A 20,355-nucleotide genomic window follows, 5' to 3' on the forward strand; every position below is an offset into this window, starting at 1 on the left:
TTTGTGACGCTAACTGCTTGTCTTCCCAATTCAGACAATGAGATAGTGATAGGTCTATGTAGCTCTCTTAACTTCTGAGCAACTTTAGACAGCTTATTCATCACCACCTCTGTGTTGGCAGTGTTGATAATTCTGAGTCCTGTACCTATACCACTTCCCATGTTTCAGGGCTTTCTGAATGTTTTATCTAGTCCAATGACTTTCTTTACCCAATTTACCCATCCTTCAATTAAAGTAGGGATATTATGACTCACAGTCAGGCTGAATAGGCAATATACTAGCTGCATCTAGATTTAATTTTGTTTTTTTGATTGCTGTAGATCAATTCTGTAATCAATTATCTTTCAATACTTGGTTGAATGTAAGATATACCCACATCAAAAATCACCAGGGTTGGTTCTACATTAATCCAAAAGAAATCTTCAAAATTATTGGTTTGCATCAGCCACTACCATCCTGTCTGGTTTATATTGACTCCTACAGTCCATTTTCCATAGATCAAACCTGATCTCAACACTTTTGTATAATTTCTAAACATTTCTTCATTAACATAGGTCACCCAACTACTATTAAAATCATGACTGACATTATCAAGTGTACCTTTTCCAAATCAGAGTCAATAACAGTGATCAAATATTTCTTAAACAATGAGTCAACCAAAACTATTGGATATTCATTAATCACTGTATATTTGACATAAATTATATAAGAATAATGATTAGTTATTTGCTTTGGTACCATCCAGGTGACACATGATTTAATAGCAGTATTAGTAGACTTGACACTTCTACGTTCTCCTGATATTAACCTAATATCCACTGACACTCTATTGACATATTTTACAGTTCCACAGGTTACAATCAACAGACCCTTTGTAGTGGCTGACCATGTACATATATGTTCTAATTTACAGTGCTTAATGAGCTGTCTATATTATTGTACCGATTCGTTTACAGTTTGCCGCCAAGCTTGATAAATAGATATTCCAAATTTCTCATTTCCATGTCAAATTGTAACATTAACTCTGGTTTGGGTAATTCTAGCATTGGAATTCCTCCAATACTTAATCTATCATAAAGTCTGCTTATGATCTTTTTCACTGTAATGTCCCATATAATTCTTGACCGCACAATGTCTTCGGTGGTAACTGAGGACAATAATATCACAGCTTTCCATCTTCATCTTGGAAAGCAGCTGATCAAGACCCTCATGTCCCATACAGACCATAGAATCATCGAGGTCATCATATAACTGGCAATCATGCTCATTCTCGTTATTCTTCCTTGCTAATATCTCATGACAATGGGACCCAATGTTGGAGTTACTCTATTTAGACTGTGATAATCTATGGTGCATCTCCATGTGACTCCATCAGCTTTTCTCACTGGCCACACTGGTGCATTACACTTTGATTGTGTCTCCATGTGACAGCAGTATCACTACTGGAGCCTTTCTACTGGTGACTCTGCCCTCCCATTATGGGCCAACCTCCTGCTTACTCGTGTGCCATGCCTTGATCTTAATTGATTAATTGGTTGATGTAACCAGGGGGCGCTATCTGCGGCTCGTTTTCCTACCCTACACCGCAGCCCAAGCCTTGCAGATGGTACCAACGTGGTTTCAACCTGGGCCCTGCTCTGATTTGGCCCTCTCCTTTACCTCCTTGGGGATTCTCACTGCCCCCCTTTCTCTGGGGCTTCTCACTCCTCACGGCCCTCTCTCAGGGCTCCTCACTGCCCCCCCGGCTCTGGGGCTTCTCACTGCCCCCTTGCTCTGGGGTTGGGGTCAATGTACCCCAAATGCTGCTCCTTCTCTGGTGCCAGGGTCCCCACGCTACTGTGGAGCCCCTATGAAGCCTTCTCCAACCCCTAATAGCCTCACCCAGTCCTCTGGTTAAAACAGCGAACACAAAAACACAAAGCCCCTGGGCTATAACATAAAAAGCTAGACCGTCTGGCCAAACAACGTTCAATCCCTACCATGAAAACACTTCAACCCCCAGCAGTGACTAGAGGCTGCTCACACAGTCAGGTTTCTCCCCTCTGTCTGCACTGGCCAAGCTCTTTCTCCCTTGGCCGCCAGAGGGGAACTGCCTCCTGGCCTCCCACCTGGGCTTATATGAGCCAGGTCCTGCCCCTTCCTGTCAGCTGGCTCCCCAGTGGTTGTCCTGGCAACCAGCACCTCTTACTCCAGCTGGCCTGGTAACTGGCATCTGGGCCTCCCTCTTCTTGCCACTAGGGGTCTCTCCTGAACTGTTTTCTGCTCTCAGGTGCAGGGTACCTGAGTGCTCTGCGACACTCCATAATTACTCCCTCTTCTGACAATGCCATGATAGTTTTCTTAATATCTTTTTCAGCTTCATGTGGATATAGATATTGACATTGTGGCACAGGATCAGGACCTGTTATCAATATGTCCACTAAGACGCATTGAAGCTTATGCTTTGCCCATACATTCAGAAATTCCAAACACATTTTCACAAACTCTTCCAGTAGGTCTACAGGGAAACATAGATCTTCTTTTGCCTTTAGGGCTGTACATCAATGTCTCACTGGAATCTGTGCAATCTTATTTCCTTCTGTTTCAGGTGGTGAGGTCTTCTGGTCTGGTACATGCATGGTCCACAGACAATAATTTGGATAGTCAATTATTACCCTAAATTCTCCAAGGATTCCACTGCCAATTATTCCTATCCCAGACAATTTGGCAAGACCAAATGAAACCCTTCCTGATTTATTTCTAATCCAAAATTCTTTACTTTGGAGAATCCAATTTGGGAATGTGCTCCACTGAATCCCTCAAGCATTTTCCATGTCCTTCGTATCCAGTTTTGGAATAGTACAATTTCATCTGAAAAAAAGTGAAAAGGTGGCACCAGTATCAATCAACATTATGACTTTGTGCCTCAGCATTTTCTTCCCATCCAGGGATGTTGCCTGTATGGTGGGTCAACTCAACTCATCAATCTTCATATTTACCAATTTCACCAAATTTAGAGAGAAATCCGAATGAGCCAAACATCTGGTTCTGGAGTGGTGGTCAGAAAATGCTGGGCTGTCCTAATCTGATTGAATTTTGCAAGTGGCAACCAGGGACAGAGGGGAGCCCTCACGGTAATATTTGCCAGATCCTTGCTTGCATTCCACCTTAGCAAGGACCTCATGCAACCTTGCAGTACTTGCACAATCATATCAAAGTCATGATACTTCAATGCCTCCTTAAATAGGAGCCATCTTAAGGTCCCCTGGGTATTGAAGCTCCTTCAGGGATTATGACTATCCCTATTGGCATAATCTGACTCTTTACCAGAGCTGAACTGGTGGTGATCCTTTTTTTCCTCTTTGAAGGTCACTTTGGAGATATTGGAAGGTTTCTTTCTGTATTCATTGCCATCATCAGATCTGTTACATTCTTGTTATTTAGGTTGTCTTTGGGAAGTATTCTTCATAGTTTCATAGTTGGTAGGGTTGGAAGGGACCTGAGCAGATCATCAAGTCTGACCCCATGCCATGGGCAAGAAAGAATGCTGGAGTCAAATGACCCCAGCTAGGTGATTATGCAGCCTCCTTCTGAAGAACCCCAGGGTAGGAGAGAGCATCATTTCCCTTGGAAGTTGGTGCCAGATCCTAGCCATCCTGACTGAAGTAGTGCCTCCTGATGTCTAGCCTGAATCTACTTTCGGTCAACTTATGGCTATTCCTTAAATCTAGCTCCAATTTCCACCATTACAGCGCTCTTCCCTCCTGGGAGGGCTGGGAGGCCAGGCCCCCGTGGCAGCAAGGACCACTGGCTCTCACTGGGGAGCCAGCATTTTATTTTTATTAAGGTACCTTTTATTTTTTTGGTTGATTTCCTGGGCAATCATGGCAAATACCATTTTACATAAAAAATCACTTTTTTTTGCAGTTTCTGCAAAAATTGCAAAACCACATATTAAGTAGATTCCTAGTTATAGTTGATAATATTCTAGTGATCTGGATGTGAGCCACTGACTCCTTGACATTATAATGTTTAATTTACATTGCAGTAGCCGTGTCAACGCAGTCAATAGACTAGAAGTCTCAATCAATGTCACCACTAGTGTTCACTACAAGAGCTGTACTAGCCCCATATGGCTCTGAAAGCCCTAAGACATTATTTTTCATCGTTAAGAGAGATGTTTTACATCTGAGCTTCTAATTCCTTACATCTGAAAACTAAAGGAAGTATTAAGAAAGAGACAGGTGGATCGGGCCCCAAATGAATACACCGAGGAACAGGCTGATCTTAGAACCTAAGTCTGCTCATCCCTGATAATATCATAGTACTGTAGTAAATCTGGTGAACTTTCAGAGGAAATGGAATGGGGTTATTACTATTACTATCACCAGTATTATTCCTTTGTCTTCCTCCTTTCTAATATTTTTCTATAGAAGGTACGAGTTTTCATACTTTTTTCTCAGCCATCCTAGCTCTCTTTTCCTGGGTCTTTCCCTTGTAATTTATGATAAGAAAAATTGATTTTTTTTTTTCCCTGCCTGGAGTTCTTTTTCCTTCTTGTATCTTCTTGTCCTCACACCATTTCAAATTTTCACAGGCTTTTTGACCATTTCTACCACAACTTTGTCCTATGCAGTTCAGCTAATTATAGAAATACAAGAATTATCAATTATACATACAAGTAGGTATATATAGCACAATCCTAAAAAGAATTATAAGAAATGAAAATGCCAATTTTAATGGAACATGTTTATTTTCAGATAACACCATATGTTACTGTTACAAGTCTGAAGGCATTATAAACTGGCTTATGAGATAGTATATATTTTTATCATTTCTTTTTTAAAGACAATCCTCGTTCACTATTCAAGTTAACAAAATGAAATATTTATGATGGCTCACTAAAATAATTGCTCTTTCCTACATAGTGCTACCTTCTTACAAAAATTAGAAAGGCTTGTTTGGAAATGGAAAAGTATCTGCAGCATGTTTAAGAAGTCAAATATTCAAATCACTGGGTGTGTCTAGATGTACCCCTGGCTGCACATTTGGTACCATGCAGTCATTTAGTACTTGCTTTACTGCACAGTCCCAGCAGCACACAGTTATTTTTAGGTGCTATGTCACTGTAGCAATGAGCTACAGCTATGTAGCAATGAGCTCATTGCTACAGTGATGTAGCATCAACATCATAGTTTGTGCCTGCCCATGCTATGTCATTGTAGCAATGAACTACATACAGTTTTGTGTAGGCATACCCACTGTTAACCAGTCTCAGCAACTGCACTTATAAATCTGATCCTGTAAATTCCTATCTCTTTCAATATTCCCGTCCCAGACAAACACTGCCATTGAAGTTGAAGGTTACTCACATAAGTAAGATTTTATTGGCTTGTCCCAAGTTTCAGATAAGAAGTATTTACGTTAGAATCTTCCCTTTTAAAAACAGAGATATGATTTTTAAAGATAGCTGTTAAAATTTGTGGCTGAAATGTTGTTTAAAAAAAATTTAGCACCTTTAGTTTCTGAATCTGCACAGCATTTTGCACATATACTCACCTTTTTATTCCAATTGTCTTCTTAAGTGAGATAGTCACTCAAAAGTGGGATCAATGACTCTGATCAATACCCTGCCCAACCTTCCGTGAAGTGATATATCATTGTCTACTAGCTCTCAGCTAACTTGCAAAGGGATATAATTTACTGGTGTTGTAGTAGTGCTCAGAGCTCTAATTAGACTTGAGGCCCTATTGTGCCATGCAAACACAAAATGAATAGCCCTAAAGAATTTGCAATCTAAGGTGCAGAATGCATCATAGAAAGGGAAGGACTCAGTGGGGTAACAGTTTGGAGAACTTTTTGAGAAAGCATTATATAATCATAAGCAGTGACCATTAAGGACCTTCTTTAGCACTTAAACAAAGAGCCATACTTTCAAGCAAACCCATGTTGGGTGTTCAAATTGGTTTGAAAATCTGTCCTCAGTATCACCAGAAGAGATGGTAGGTACCAAGAACTCTTGAGAACCTGACTCTTACTTAGGGTCCTACAGTGTCCCTGGAGTAGCTTCAAGGAACTATTCTTAGACAATAAACTTTTTTTAAAAAACAACTTGAATTCAAATCTGATTGTAAGCGGGTGTCCTAAATCAAGTCAGAAAGACAGCACACTTTGGCAGAGCCTTCACCCACTTTATGTTTTTCTCACCTGCCATGACTTTGATGGGACTTAAAGTTAGTACTTACAAGTGGGTGGCCTCTGATTTTTAACTAACACCCAAAGTGGCATTTGCTCTTTCCTTAATGCTACTTCAGTTGGGGAAGCCAGCAAACTACCTCCCTAGGGGTAACATCCTTATGTATTGAAACAAGCTTCTGGGAAGGCTGAGATTCTTACCCAGTACTTGGTGTTTCCTTCCTTGCCCCTCTGCTCTCTCTCTCTCTCTCAAAAAGTGGTGATAAAAAGCTTTCTAATTCACTTCTTCTCTCCACCTGGAGAGATCTGGCTTCCAGCCTGGTCAGGTAATGTAGTCAGTCCAGAAACATTCATTCCTGATGTCTAGAAACAAAGTCTCTAACTAAGCAGGAGTACCTAGTCCTGCAGAGTTTCCAGTGAGGTTCATTCCCAGTGTAACAGGCTGCCTGGCTTTTGTTTTCCTTCAGGCATGCTGCCTTCATCACTCCCATGCCTCCACATGGAAAACAGGCTCCATTGCTGCAACTGTCTCTTGGCTCTGGCTTCTCTTCCCTTGTGGGGAAATTTCTAATCAAGTCTAGCTCCTCTTATAGGGGCTCATTAATTGACACTTTACCACCTGTGCCCAGTCTCCAATGCCTCGAATGCTCCCAGCACCAGCAAAATGACATAATCTTGCTGGCTGGTCCCACAGCATCTGCTAAGTTTCTCTTTACTCTCTTCACTCTTCCATAACAGGGCCACCATCTCCCTGTTACACTGAGGAACAAGAAATCATCCACAAACTGGATTGTATTAAGTATGGCATCAGCATAGACTCATTACCTGGATTCACTTTTATGACACCTTTCGTATTTTTATGTCTCTTGTTGTATTTGTTAGGGTGACAATCAGTTGGATTATTGGGGAGCATTGAATCTGCAGCTGAATACAAAGGCTTTTTCCTGTGTCTCAGCAAAGCTGCTGGTCACAAGGCAGAATGATGTATGAAAATAACCTTGAAAATGCTTAGGCAAGCAGTTTTCTAAACAAAGTTGTAGTGTTAAAGCCCATTGAGTAAGAAGAACAAGATACAGCCCACCAGCTATCATCAGGAGATAAAGCAGAAGCAAGACCTTGGAGATGGTGCTGAAATCAGCAAAGAACAAGAAAGAACCAGTAAGTGGCTGAGAGTACCCAAGTTCATGGCCTTACACATGCACTCTTAGCAGAGTCAAATAGAGTGACCATACATCCCAGTTTGGCCTAGACAGTCGTAGATTGCATAGGCCATCCTGGAATCCTGGCTGGTTGGCTAAAATTGAAGCAGGAGTCCTGGATTGGTGGCACGATGCTGCCTGCATGTTCCTAGCCTGGCTCCTCCTAAGCAGTGCTGGAGGTGGGGGGGACAGAATGGGCTGACCCTGCGTAGGGTGGGGATCAGCTGGGGCAGGTTGGGCCATGAGAGGGGGCCATTGCCAGGGCTTGGGTACCTATATGGGGCAAGCCAGGATGGCTGTCTGCTGCCAGCAGCCTTGTGCCCTTCTGCTGCGGATGCTGCTAGGCCCAGACTGCATGTTGCAGTCATGGGCAACTGTCAGTGACAGTGGATGGTCCCTGTACAGTTTCCCCCAGGCTTTGCCAGCCCACACTGTATGGTCACATGGTCCTCCACACCATGGCTGACAGCTGCCCAGGATCACCATCCACAGCTCGGGCCCTAACAGTGACTGCAGCAGCAGGACACAAGGCTTCTGGGAGTGAGTAGCCATCCTACATCACCCTGCACAACTGCTCAAGCCCCAGATCCATCCCCAGGCTCCGTTCATGGGGGATTGCCCTGGTCTGCCCTGCCATCAGGAAAGCTTGTGCTTCTCTAAATGAGTTAGTTGCTAAGGTTTCACCTTCATTCTTTTATTTTTAACCTGAAAGTGTTTGATTCTTTTTTACAAAAGTAACACCAATGTATCCTATGCTACCATCAAAGACACTATTATGACTGGAAACTACACTGAAACATTCAATAGATTTCTAACCACTTACTTGAAGAGCTTCATTTCTTAAATTTATGTCTAACTACAATACTCATTCATAGAAGATCACCCACAGGAATTCTAAAGATATTCCTGGATTTTAGTTGCATAGTGTACCATAAACTCATATTTTTTAACTTTTGGGGCTCTAGTACTGAAAACAGTACAACCAAAAATAAAATAATCCAACTAGGATGTGCTGTTCCCATAGGCTAGGGACAGACATTCAAAAACCCTGAGCCTGAATTGATTCAATCTTTGCAGGTTAGTCTAACCTGGCTAGACTGAACTGGTTTATAAATACACAGACATCCCCTCTAGACTGAAGAAATGCAGGCACATGACTTCAGTGCCTCAGGCTAGAAGCCAGAGGGCCCTAGAGGAGCCCTCCCTTCCCTTCCAGAGTGCTGAGCTGGGTGGGGTGTGCAGTGGTGTACTCATGTGTGGGGAGAGTGAGCCATGGCCCCGAGACACTAGCCTGTGTGTGGGGGGGGGGGTGCCGGCCAGAGAGGCCACAGCACCTCCTGCATTTGGTGTTTGGTCCACCCACTGGCCCAGTAGGTTATAGGTTTCTTTACCAGCCAGAAATTCCTGCTGCTGTCCCTCTCCCTGTGTCTGGCATGCTATGATATTATTTCCCCATGGAAGTGCCATGGGACAGGAGAAGAGGTTCTGCACATTGGTCAGATCTTCTCTGAGGGTGTGCAAATGCAGGCATTGCCCCCCAGGTGCCAGAGACGCATTGTATGCCATGGGGGGGGTGTAACCAGGCCCTGGCAGGATAGTCTGATTAGGGAGGGGTTCCCCCACCCCTCACTGTTGATAACAGAGCATTTGGTTACAGAGCAGAGTTGCACAGGGAGTTCCTAGCATTTATCAGTCCATCAAACAAAACAAAAATAACTTCTCTCACTAGTTCAAGCTCTTCTTAAACAACTTTTTCCAGGGAAGGAATGGAGGGACATTACCAGATATCTGTTGATTAGCTCCAAAAAGCCCTAAGCCAACACTGTCCTGTCTGCCTTTGTCCTGTCTCCCATACCACGGACTATAGCCAGTAGGTGGTATGCTAGCTAATGCTGAGAGGTGTCTGTGTAAAGCAGAGGGGAGGGGGAATCCCTGCTTGAGCAGGGAGTAGTGGTGGGCAGGAGGTGGGGCAGGGAAGAAGCCAGGCAGACACCACTGTACCTGTAGTTTCTGCTGCAGCTTCAGCCAGGGAGCAGAGAGCAGAGCCCCACTCAGAGTTGCAAAACATCTGGGATGCTGGGGGACTTTGGTTTAACTTAAATCAGAAAGGGGTCTGAGACAGACATTGCATAAACCAGTTTGACCTAAAATAGTTAAGCCATTTATCTCCAGGTTTATCTCCAACCACTTTCAGCCACTTTCAAACTGGGTTATATGCACTGAACATTGGTTCTGTTACAGGTTTAAACCAGCTTCTGATTACTTAAAGTGGTGCTGGCTCCTACCCTGGGGGTCTTTAAGAGGCAGCTAGATGTACACCTTGCTGGGGTCTTTTGACCCCAGTACTCTTTCCTGCCATGGCAGGGGGTCTGACTAGATGATCTACCCAGGTCCCTTCCAACCCTAGAAACTATGAAACTATGTGTAATGTCTGTCCCTAGCCCTAGTGTAAAAAGCTGAAAAGATTCTTGGGAGTTAGGTAAGGAAACCATGAAAGATTTTAGGTACTCCCTGCTTGATTCTGTTGAGTGACAGGTGCTGCCTTGAAAGCCTGAAAGGGTTGCCAGTGATAGGCTGGAAAAGATGGACAAAATAAGATGTTGTCAGGCATATTTTTAAAATCAGAAACAGCCCCATGTTTATAATACAAATCTATGAGTCCTAGAGTCAGATCTTATTTCTACCACAGTTGGTTTTCTAGTTTTGGAAAAGAATTGTTTACTAAGAGTTTCAAAAATACTAAATGTTAAAATAATATTTGCATTGATCTGTCCTGTTGTGCATCCATATGCCCAGTGATAGCAGATGGGTGCATCTGCACAAGTCAGTTGAGACAAATAATAAACATTTCATGGCAGTTGATGAAAGGGACTGTATTATTTTAGATTCCTCCTGATGTTATTCTCATTTTGGCCTTACTGGCAGCAATGTTTGTCAATGGAGAAATTAGAAATTAATTAGTAGTTAAAGGATTATGACAGAAACCACGGCTGTCACTGACCCAGGATTTAAAATTAATTATTTTAAAATAGAATATATATTTAAAAAATAAAATGTTTGTTGTCTTTCCAAGTAAAAGTTACTCTGTTAATCTAATCAACTATCAGATTTTACAGGAACATATCTAAATGCAAATATGTCCCTGGCATCCCTATTTGTCCAGATAAAAGTTTAACTCAATTATATAGCAGGACTATCTTTTATTACTTGTCTATGCATCAAGGAGCACAGTTGGATCCTAATCCTGGTCAGACCATTTAGATGCTATTGTAAAATATATACTAAGCAATAGTGGTAGCTCTCACATCAGAAAATGAAATGAACTTAGCTATTGAAATTGAACATTTCACTCACAATTATTTTTGCTAATACAAGATGACATGAAAGCTAATTTTTCAAATATTAATGAATGAATTGCAAACAGAAAAAGAAACACTGAATCAAAAAGCTGAACATCCAAATAAAATATGAGACAAATGTAAAAAAAAAATCTTTGCAAGGAAGCTAGTAATTGGTCAATAACACTACATGACATATGTGAAAAGTAATAAAGACTGTAACAAAGGCATTGAAAAAACAGTGCCTTATTTTTGTAAGTTCAAAAGCCCAATTCCACAATAAATGTCATGTATGCTGAAAGTTTATTATTGGCTTAGTGGACCTGATTCTGAATTTGCTTGCAGAACTCAGAAGTGACAACAGTGCTTCTCTGTTTGCCAAGTATGATGTTGGCAGAAATATCCCTTGTACAGTCTCAGCTGCATTTTCAAGCATGTGTGCCTTAAGTTTAAATGGCACATTCCTAGGAAAAGCAGCTTTGATTCACCCTGCAGTGAGCTATAATAAGCCCCACTGCAAGGAGGCCAGTAGAACATGGGCTTGGGTGGCCTTAAGCCACCATAATAATTGTCTTCTCTGGACTTTGGCAAACTCATGAATTATATATCAGTCAGATTCACTACCTGCAATAATTATATTTACTGCATTATATTCCACCTATTACTCAGGACACCTGATGGTTCTTCCTTGAATCCTCATGGTGACAGGCTTTGAAAATCTCTCCCATATACTTATCATGCTGGGACTTGTTAAGCAACCCTGACACAGGTGGCCCTGAAACAAATCTAACCCACTTCATACCTAAATAAATATCTCTATGGGTATTTTGGGGTAGTTCTTTTGTTTTTCCTTTCTGTTAACCCTTTAAATCTAACTATTTCTGCCTGTTATGTTGTATGTCAGTGGCCTCAGGTGGGGACTTTCTTGAGAAGCACACATTTTGCAGCTATTGAAATTTCATCTTGACAGTGGGAAAGAAGAAATAGATGTGGAAGAACATCTCTGATCACTAAGGCACTCCAAACCTAGTGCATGAGAAACTAAGGAATGGAGGGAATGTATGTCAGGGGAAAGAGACAAAGACCAAGATGTGCATAGGGAAATGCATCAGGAATCTGGGCAGCTCCTCAGATGGCCACCAAACGTACTTCAGAGTCGTATGCCCTCAGTTAATGGTGGAGATTCCAGATCTCTTGTTCTCATGTGAAAAACTTCTATTACAATAAAAAAAATCCAATGCTATGTTATTTATCTTTGTTTAAAAAAGCATGAGTGACTTCATTCTGATTTACGACCAAAGTAAATTAGGTATAATTTCTCTAAAAAGTCAGTGGAGTTCAGCAGTTTTATATTGGTGTAGATGAGCTTCAAGTTGTGTTAATTGGATATTGGAAATTTGTGATAGCCATCTATCAACCTGGGACATTAGTTTATATAGACTTAGTTTACTTGGCTGATCCAGCTATTGAAAAGCAGTTTCTCTAATTCTTCAGTCAATCCAATCCCGTCTAAGATCTCACCCAACACCATTCTGTGGAAATGGAATCAACTGTATACCAACCCTTCTGAAGGTAACTTCCAAGTTTTTAACACAGCAACTACTGTAACAAAGTTAAATGGCAAGCAGTTGTACAATACTAATGTACACTGATGTACATATAATGAGCTCGATACTGCTTTTGAGCTGCATGCCATACTGTGGAGTTGGCAGACCCCAAGGCAAATGCAAATTCACTTTTCTTCAAAAGTTCTGCATTACCTCCAGGACAACAATCTTTATATCACCTTGTCTTTGCTGCATTAGTTTATTGTACAGCATGAAAAAGAATGTACCACATTATTTGGATTAACTTATAGCCAGGAAGGTCAAGGTATGGAAGTTGCTAGCATTTCTAAAGCATAAAGTTAAGTAGTTAGAGATTTAAGGGGGGGAGGGCGGAATCAGTAAACATAACTAATGGTCTTGACAAGGAAAAGTAATTCTTCATTTTTATTGAGACATTCATAATCATATTCATATGATTATTTCAAAGTCCATTTCATATAATGAAATAGAAGTGAAAGTAGGAACGTGAGAGTTGTATTTCTGTTGAATTTGTACCAATGTCAGGAAGTCCTCCCACTAGCTTTTTGCTCATTTTCATTACTGTCTTGTTTCCCCCATTGTTTTTACTCATTCACTTCTTCTCAGTTTTATATAATTCCATGTAACTTCACAATAAGCACTGTTCTGATTTTTATTTCATTGTCGCCACTTTAATTTAATGAAAGCCTCCTTCTTCTCTGATCACTAATTGCATTCTTTCTTCTTTTCCACTTTGAAATCTTACCCTTATGTAAACATTTTACTGCAGCGGTGTTTAGGCTCAATGCCTCCTTCTCTGCTTTTTTACCATGATTTCCTTTGTTGACGTCTCATTTCCTCTTCTAGTTTCTAGCACTGATGAGATGTTCATGTGTCTGTTGTATATTTTAGATATATATTTTTAAAATCAAACCCTGATTAAGTATTGTAGTCTACTGGAACTAATATGGAACAAGACTTGATTTACAGAGGATACTGCTTCAAGCCACTTCATCTGCCTGTGCCCCAGACGCCCATACTGGTAGTTTGGAGACAATCATATTTAACATGCCTTCATCACAGGAACTGTTTATGACTTTAGTTGATGTCCCAGTACAGTATTGTCTACTCTCAAGATGCCACTCCAGGGATGTGAACCACTTCCACTATTATTTATTATTGTTTATTTCATACCAGGAATGTACACACAACAATGCAATACAAAACTATAATTTTATCAAGGTCTCTTGGGGATTTGAAATACTGAAAGAACATACTTTCTCATAGGGCTGTGCAAAGCTTCGGTCCCTGATTCAACTCGGTGGAGAATTGACCTGATTTGGTGGCTAAATCTCTGAATCCAAATCAAATCAGAGGACCCATCAACCTCTTCAAATTGAATCAGAACCCTCTGAATTGATTCATAGAGATTCAGAAAGATTCAGAGATTTGGACATAGAGACAGCTTTAACTGTTTTATCTACATACCTCTAGGTAGGACTTCCAGTCCACTTCCAGGTCCACGGAGGGCCATGCTGGGGGGCCCCCTCGCACAGCCCAGCTCAGTGACTAGTGCCTCCTGGGTCTGGGACATAGCACCCGAGGTCCCCCCATAGCTGATCACTGAGCTAGGGAAGCATGGGAGGAACTCCACAGTGTGCTCCCTAGCAGACCTGGAAATGGACCAGGAGTACTTTGCTCCCCAGCAGACCAGAAGTGGACTGGAAGCAAGATGCTCCATGCATGCCAGCATTGCAGTGATCACAAGCCATGCCTGCTACCTCAAAGTATGTAGAAAAACTTTTGAAGCTGCGTCTATGTCTGAATTGCTGATTCTCTGAATCAGCATCATTCTTCAGATTCAGTTTCAGTTTCAGCCGAATCAAATCAGGGACAGCGATCCAACTCAATTAATCGAATCACTGTCCCTGATTTGAGCTGAATCTGAATTGGATAGGGCCCACTTTGCACACCCCTACTTTCTCACCAGCATGTCTATATTTAGATAGTTCTCCTGCTTGGCCAGGTCCACATTACACTTGAGAGGAAAGCTAACCATCAATTTCAGCTTTTAATAAATAATTTAAAGCATAAAGAAGCTAGGGTAAAACTTTACTGAAATTTGCTGCTCTCAGAAAGCTGTAGCATAGGGAGAGAAAGGTTTAAATGTAGAAGTTACAGGTAAACCTGTAACGGCTGGTGCAGATGTGTCTTTTGTAAGAGCTGGGTTCCAAACCCTGTGCCATTCTGAATAGAAGCCACATACTTTTATTTCACTGACTGAAGAGTATATTCACCTATTCACTCACATTTGAACAGTGCTAAGTGTGAAGATCCCAGATGGTTTGCTCTCAGGGCTCTGAAGTGTGCTGGCAAATCTCAGTCTTTCTATTCTTTTCGAGCTCTGAAGAGTTCAATGCTATATGTATGACCACACTAGAAGGAAATACTATTTACAACTGAATATTAAGAGGTAAGTGTATATATATAGGGTGTGTCTACATGTGCATTTAGGTCTGCCTAAATTTAATGTGCATTAGTTTAATGCACATTAAGGTGATATAGGTTTGCGTCTACACTGGCACATATTAAAGAGCATTAATGCCATGTGCACAGACTGACATGGGATTAAAGTTAGTCCCAAGTCAGTCCATACATAGCGTTAATATGCCTTAATGTGTCTACATGTGCATTAATGCACTTTAGCTATTTGTATGTAAGTCTGACACCTGTTTTTGCCTAAAACTGCTGTTTTTAAGGCACAGTAAGGCTATGCATGTAAAGACACGTGCCCTTAATGTGCCTTAAATCAGGCTAAAGTATCTTAAATTAGCACATGTAGACATGCCCACAGAGGTGCTCAGAACTTGTATTAAATATATATAGTAGCAACAAAGTGAAGGAAATCTGTGTAAGGAACACCAATTTATTTAGGATTACATTATATTCCACCTATTGGGTACCTATGTGTATTAAGGTGCCCAAAAGCAAGTCTATTCCACCCTGCCCAGGTCCCTGAAAAACTAACTGATCAACTTTTGTAATATGCCTTTAGGTTAGCTTTAAGACTAAGTCATCAGTGAGGAAGATGAGGAACCCCCCCTTTTTTGCATTAACATTTTTTAGGGATTTCAGCAGAGTGAAATAGGATTCCTGCTAGACTTTATAAACTGAATAGGAATTTCCCCCTGGCGTCTAATAATTGTCTGTTTAAAAATTGTTCAATAGTGTCCATGGTATTTTGTTATCAAATTATACATACTATACTTAGTATTGTATTTTCTCTGTTATGTACTACACACTTAATTTTTCATATGCATTACATGTTTGCTTTACTAAGGAACTGTATAGTACTTTTTCTTTTTAAGTTGATAGGGACCCATTAGCACCTTCTTAGCTATATATGTTTACTAATGGCCCTGTACAACAGCTCAGTTAACTCAGTGTAATTAATACTTGCAGAAAAGTTCCAGAAAGACAACTTTCACCTGTGCTTTAGTAAAGAGTTAAACTGAGGGACAGGATTAAGAGGAGTCTTGTAGCAACATATACTATTATTTTGGAGTTACCCTGTCCCATTAGATGAAGCTGATATAGGTAAGACAGGGACTTTAATTCTGCTCCTTCTTGTTTAACATGAACAGAAGAGTTCACCAAATACCAGTCAGTTATAGCTGTGAATACAGTAAAGTTGCATAGCTGTCATTAAGGCATGAGAGATGTAACTGACAGCAGAATTTGGCCTGTAGAGTCTTTGTTATTAGTGCTAATGCACAAGAAGGAAAGAACCTATTTGGACTTTTGAACTCAAGATGCCTTTGCAGAATTAGCTGATGGAGAAAATAAATCTATGATAAACTGAAACAAAATATGCATTTCATATTCCTAAAACAGGAAACATGGCTCCCCCAGGACTCCACACTTGGAATTGCATTATAAACTCCCATGATAGTCACTTTCCAAAGTATATTTTCCAGCCTCGCTAAAAAGGGCTCAAGTGACCATACCACTATGTAGAGTTTCATACTGTCTGGCTGCCTAAAAGGCAGCATGACATTTTGAATGAGAGTTCTATATAAAGCTTTTTATAAGCCTACAAATAGCTTTGAACCTCATAATATTTTATCCAGGTATCAGAAAGTACTGAGGAGGGAACAACAGTGAGCTATAAATTGAAGTTTGGTAATTTTTTACAAAAATAAAAAAATTAAAACAAGTTCAGCTTGACAAAAGAGGAAACCAATTTGATTTCATTTTGGGGGGTATCTAAAGGGGACTTACCAGCACCCAGATCAGGAATGTAAGCTTTAGACATGATTATCTTACCGAATCTGGAGATTTCTAAATATATGAATATCAGATTTTTAAAAATTACTTTGCCTGAAACTAGCTAGGTGTATTACTAAATAATGTGTCAACAGGTACAACCTAATAATGTTATAGAGATATGACATGTATATTGTCTTGATTTTGGAAAATAAGTTATTTAGATGATCTGCTCAGGTCCCTTCCGACCCTACAAACTATGAAACTATGAAACTATTTTGTCTCAAAATGTAAGTCATCCTATTTAGAAGGGCGGCATACATGTTTAGTCAGCAGTATCTAAATAAAATAGAAAAGTGCTACCTGTTAACTGATGGACTTCCTAAATAGGGGTGCACTGCATAGAATGTTCAAGCCTTATAGTTATGTATATGTCTGTAAAGAGATACACACATGTACATGCTCCATGCACTCACATACACACCATGGCTGCATCCAGACATGCAGGCATGTGCAGTTTGTGGCACTGTAACCCTCTTTATGATGCCACAAAGCCCATGCCCAGAACTTTGAAACATGCCCAAAACATTGAAACATGTCCCACACTGCAAATTTGCAAATTTTTTTACAAGGAAATTCTGGTAACAAAAAAACCACATAAAGGCACAAAAAAGTGGAGCAGCACACACATAAAGGGCATGCACGGGCCATCACAGAGGTTTGGTCCTCCTAGGAGATGCTCTGGCTGCTGACCAGAGTGTCTCCACCTCTTTAGATGTTCCCCAGCTGCTCCAGCAAGCCAGGAACCAGGAGGAGCAGGGAAAGGGCAGTTTGCCCCACCCCAAAGCGCATGTGCATGGGAGTGCACTGTGGCAAAAAGTACAATTTTTGCTGCTGCAAGCACATGCCCCTACATATGAAGATGCACCCTATGTTTTCAAATTTTAAAAATAAATAGGGTATAGTTATAGGATAAAATTATTTCCATTGTTTTAGCATATATCCTTGAATTCTCCCCAGGGTCCACTCAATTAAGAAATTCATGAGAAAACCCAGATTTATCTGTATAACATTAGATTAAAACCAGATTTTTGGAAGTGACCTTTTAAACTGAAGAAGGTTCTTAGCCTCACTTAGCAAAACATGATTTGCCTTTAAAGGGAACTAGCTTCAGGTTTATTACTTTCATCTATGCTAAAATATGTGTTCTAAAGTAGCAATCATAGTTTGGGTATGAAGACTGACTTTAAAGGGGTGCCAGGGTGTAATTTTACGTTCTATAATACTGACATGGTGTGTATTGTGTTTTGCCTTTCCCTACTAGTTACACAGTTCATGGACTACAATCTGTTAAATATTAGCATGAACTGACTACATCTGTTACAATACTGACACTGTTCTTAACTTTCATTGTCTTAGAATGGACAGTCTGATTGGATAATTATATTTTAGAGGGATACTTGCTCTTGACTTGTTGATACAATAATAATAATAAAATAATACTAATACTACTAATAATAAGACTCACAGTAGGTCACACATAAAATTAAGTCCTTAAGCTACATCTTTACCTAAAAAGTATCACTGCTTACAGTTTCAACCTCTCCCAAATAGATCTCGTAAGTGTCTTCCTGCAACCAGTTAGAATGAATCAGGGGGAGGCTGTTTTATAGGGGTGTGTGAAATGGGCCCTATTCAATTTGGAATAGGATTTGGCCTGAAACAGGGACCGTGATTCAATTAGTTGATTTTGATCACTGTCCCCAATTTGATTTATCCAATTCCAAATCTGAAGATTCAATGCTGATTTGGAGAATCAGTGATTTGAACATAGACACAGCTTTAAATGTGTTTTCTACATACCTTGATGTACCAGATGTGGCTCATGAACGCTGCGATGCTGGGGCAGATAGAGTGATTCACAGGAGTCTGGGGAGGTGGAGGGGAGGGGGCCCTGCATGCTTGGCAGTAAACCCAGAAGTGGACTGGAAGTACTTCCGGTCCACTTCTGGGTCTGCCAGACAGTGCATGTGGGACCACCGCTACCCTAACTTGGCTTGGCGATCGGCCATGGGGGGAGCCCAGGTGCCCTCCCAAATGCAGGAGGCACCAGTCGCTGAGCCAGGAGAGTGCAGGGGGCCCCCCATGCTCTCCACGGTGGACCCAGAAGTGGACCAGAAGTGCTTCTGGTCCACTGCCAGGTGTGTTGCCGAGTGCACTGGGGAGCCCTCTGTGCTCCAGTGGGACATTCCATTCCCCTCAGCATCACAGTATTCACCAGGTGCCTACTACCTAGAGGTATGTAGAAAAAACATTTAAAGCTGTGTCTATGTCCAAATCGCTGAATCTTTCTGAATCTCTCCGAATCCATTTGGAGGGTTCTGAAGACTGGCGAGATTAAAGGGTCTTCTAATTTGATTGGAGAGTTTAAAAATTGGAGAGATTAAAGGGTCTTCTGATTTGATTCAGAGATTTAGTTACTGAATTGGACTGAAACTCCACCGATTCGAATCAAGGACTGAAGATTCTCACATCCCTATTGTTTTATTTATTTATTGCTTATTTATTTATTTTTCCAAAACTGGGATACATTCCATTCTGATTTTAGAAAAGTATTATCAGAAGTAAAACTCATCTGGAACTAGTTCAGATTTCACACCTCTGTAATGTGGATGATTTATTTTAAAATATGGGACAAAAGAACCTGATTGAAACCCACTGAAGTCTATTCAATCTTCCATTGAGTTCAATAAGCTTTGTAACAGACTTATTCCATCACTTAGCATTACTTAAGCAACAATCAGGAATGATTCCTGAATCAGTAGTGAAAGGAGGAAATGTTCCTTTCATGTTTTGCCTTGGGCAAAAAAAGTAATTTTATTTAAATATATTTTCTTATTCACTAAACACATTTGCTTTGCTTTTCCACTTCCTTCTCTTTCTAAGGATATAATGCAGAAGCACCAAACACCATCTTGTAAAACAAAATTACTTTTTTCTATCAGTCACGTTACCAGATTTGCCCGCTACTTTGGGGTGTGCTCATTTATTAGGGCTAGGGTCTTGGTAATTCTATCAATGTGCTGCTTGTGTTACTTGTGTTTCTGTATGGAGCTGTATCTCTCCCTTCTGCAAGCCCTCACCCCCAATGGAGCTATCTTGCAGGACTCAGTTCAGTGGGGCTGGGTTCCTCCAGTCCCCAAATTAGTCATGCACACAAACACACACAGATTAACATGGCATGCCTGACCTGGCCGGGTTGATCAGCATGGACAGGCTGACACCCTCATATGCCAAGAGTCAGTTCATCAGAGCAACAATAACTACAGTCAGACACAAGCACACAGTTCAAGTTCAGAAATCTATGCTTAGAGGGAGAGAAGAGAAAAGAGAGAGAGAGCTGGGATCTCACCAGTCCAAGGCACTAGGGCTGCAAAGCTGACAGGTCAAAGTTCTCAGCACAATCCTTGAAGGGAGATGATCTTCCTCCTGCAGCCTCTCCAGAAGAAAGTGAGTGGTGTCAGTACACACACTGCTGCTTCTTTTACAGGTTTTTATACCCCCAGTTCAGCTTCTTTCAAGCATTTTCAATAGTGTAAATCAAATTGTCTTTTCTATTGACAAGGGGTTATCTGGGTGAAACATCTCGGGAACTTGATTGATACTCAGGAAACACCTACTTGGGAGCCAGCTTGACATTATATACTTGATGGGATATCTCTTGGTGTCTTCAGAAACAATAGATTGCAGCATCAGGGTTTTTGGATTTTTACTTGCTGTGAACAAGCCTCAGCTTAGCATGACTTTTCCAGA

General features: G+C 40.9%; 1 long non-coding RNA gene across 1 annotated transcript in view; it reads right to left on the reverse strand.

Moving 5' to 3' along the window:
• Positions 1-7,896: 7,896 nt before the first annotated feature.
• The window catches only part of LOC109312224, a 21,251-nt gene continuing 8,792 nt past the window's right edge, over positions 7,897-20,355 (reverse strand). The window contains exon 3 of the long non-coding RNA XR_002101755.1: positions 7,897-7,907. This is a non-coding gene — a long non-coding RNA (uncharacterized LOC109312224). The remainder of the gene's footprint in view (positions 7,908-20,355) is intronic.

This window comes from Crocodylus porosus, unplaced genomic scaffold (assembly GCF_001723895.1).
Source record: "Crocodylus porosus isolate Cpor-Errol unplaced genomic scaffold, CroPor_comp1, whole genome shotgun sequence".
Taxonomy (NCBI): Eukaryota; Metazoa; Chordata; order Crocodylia; family Crocodylidae; genus Crocodylus; species Crocodylus porosus.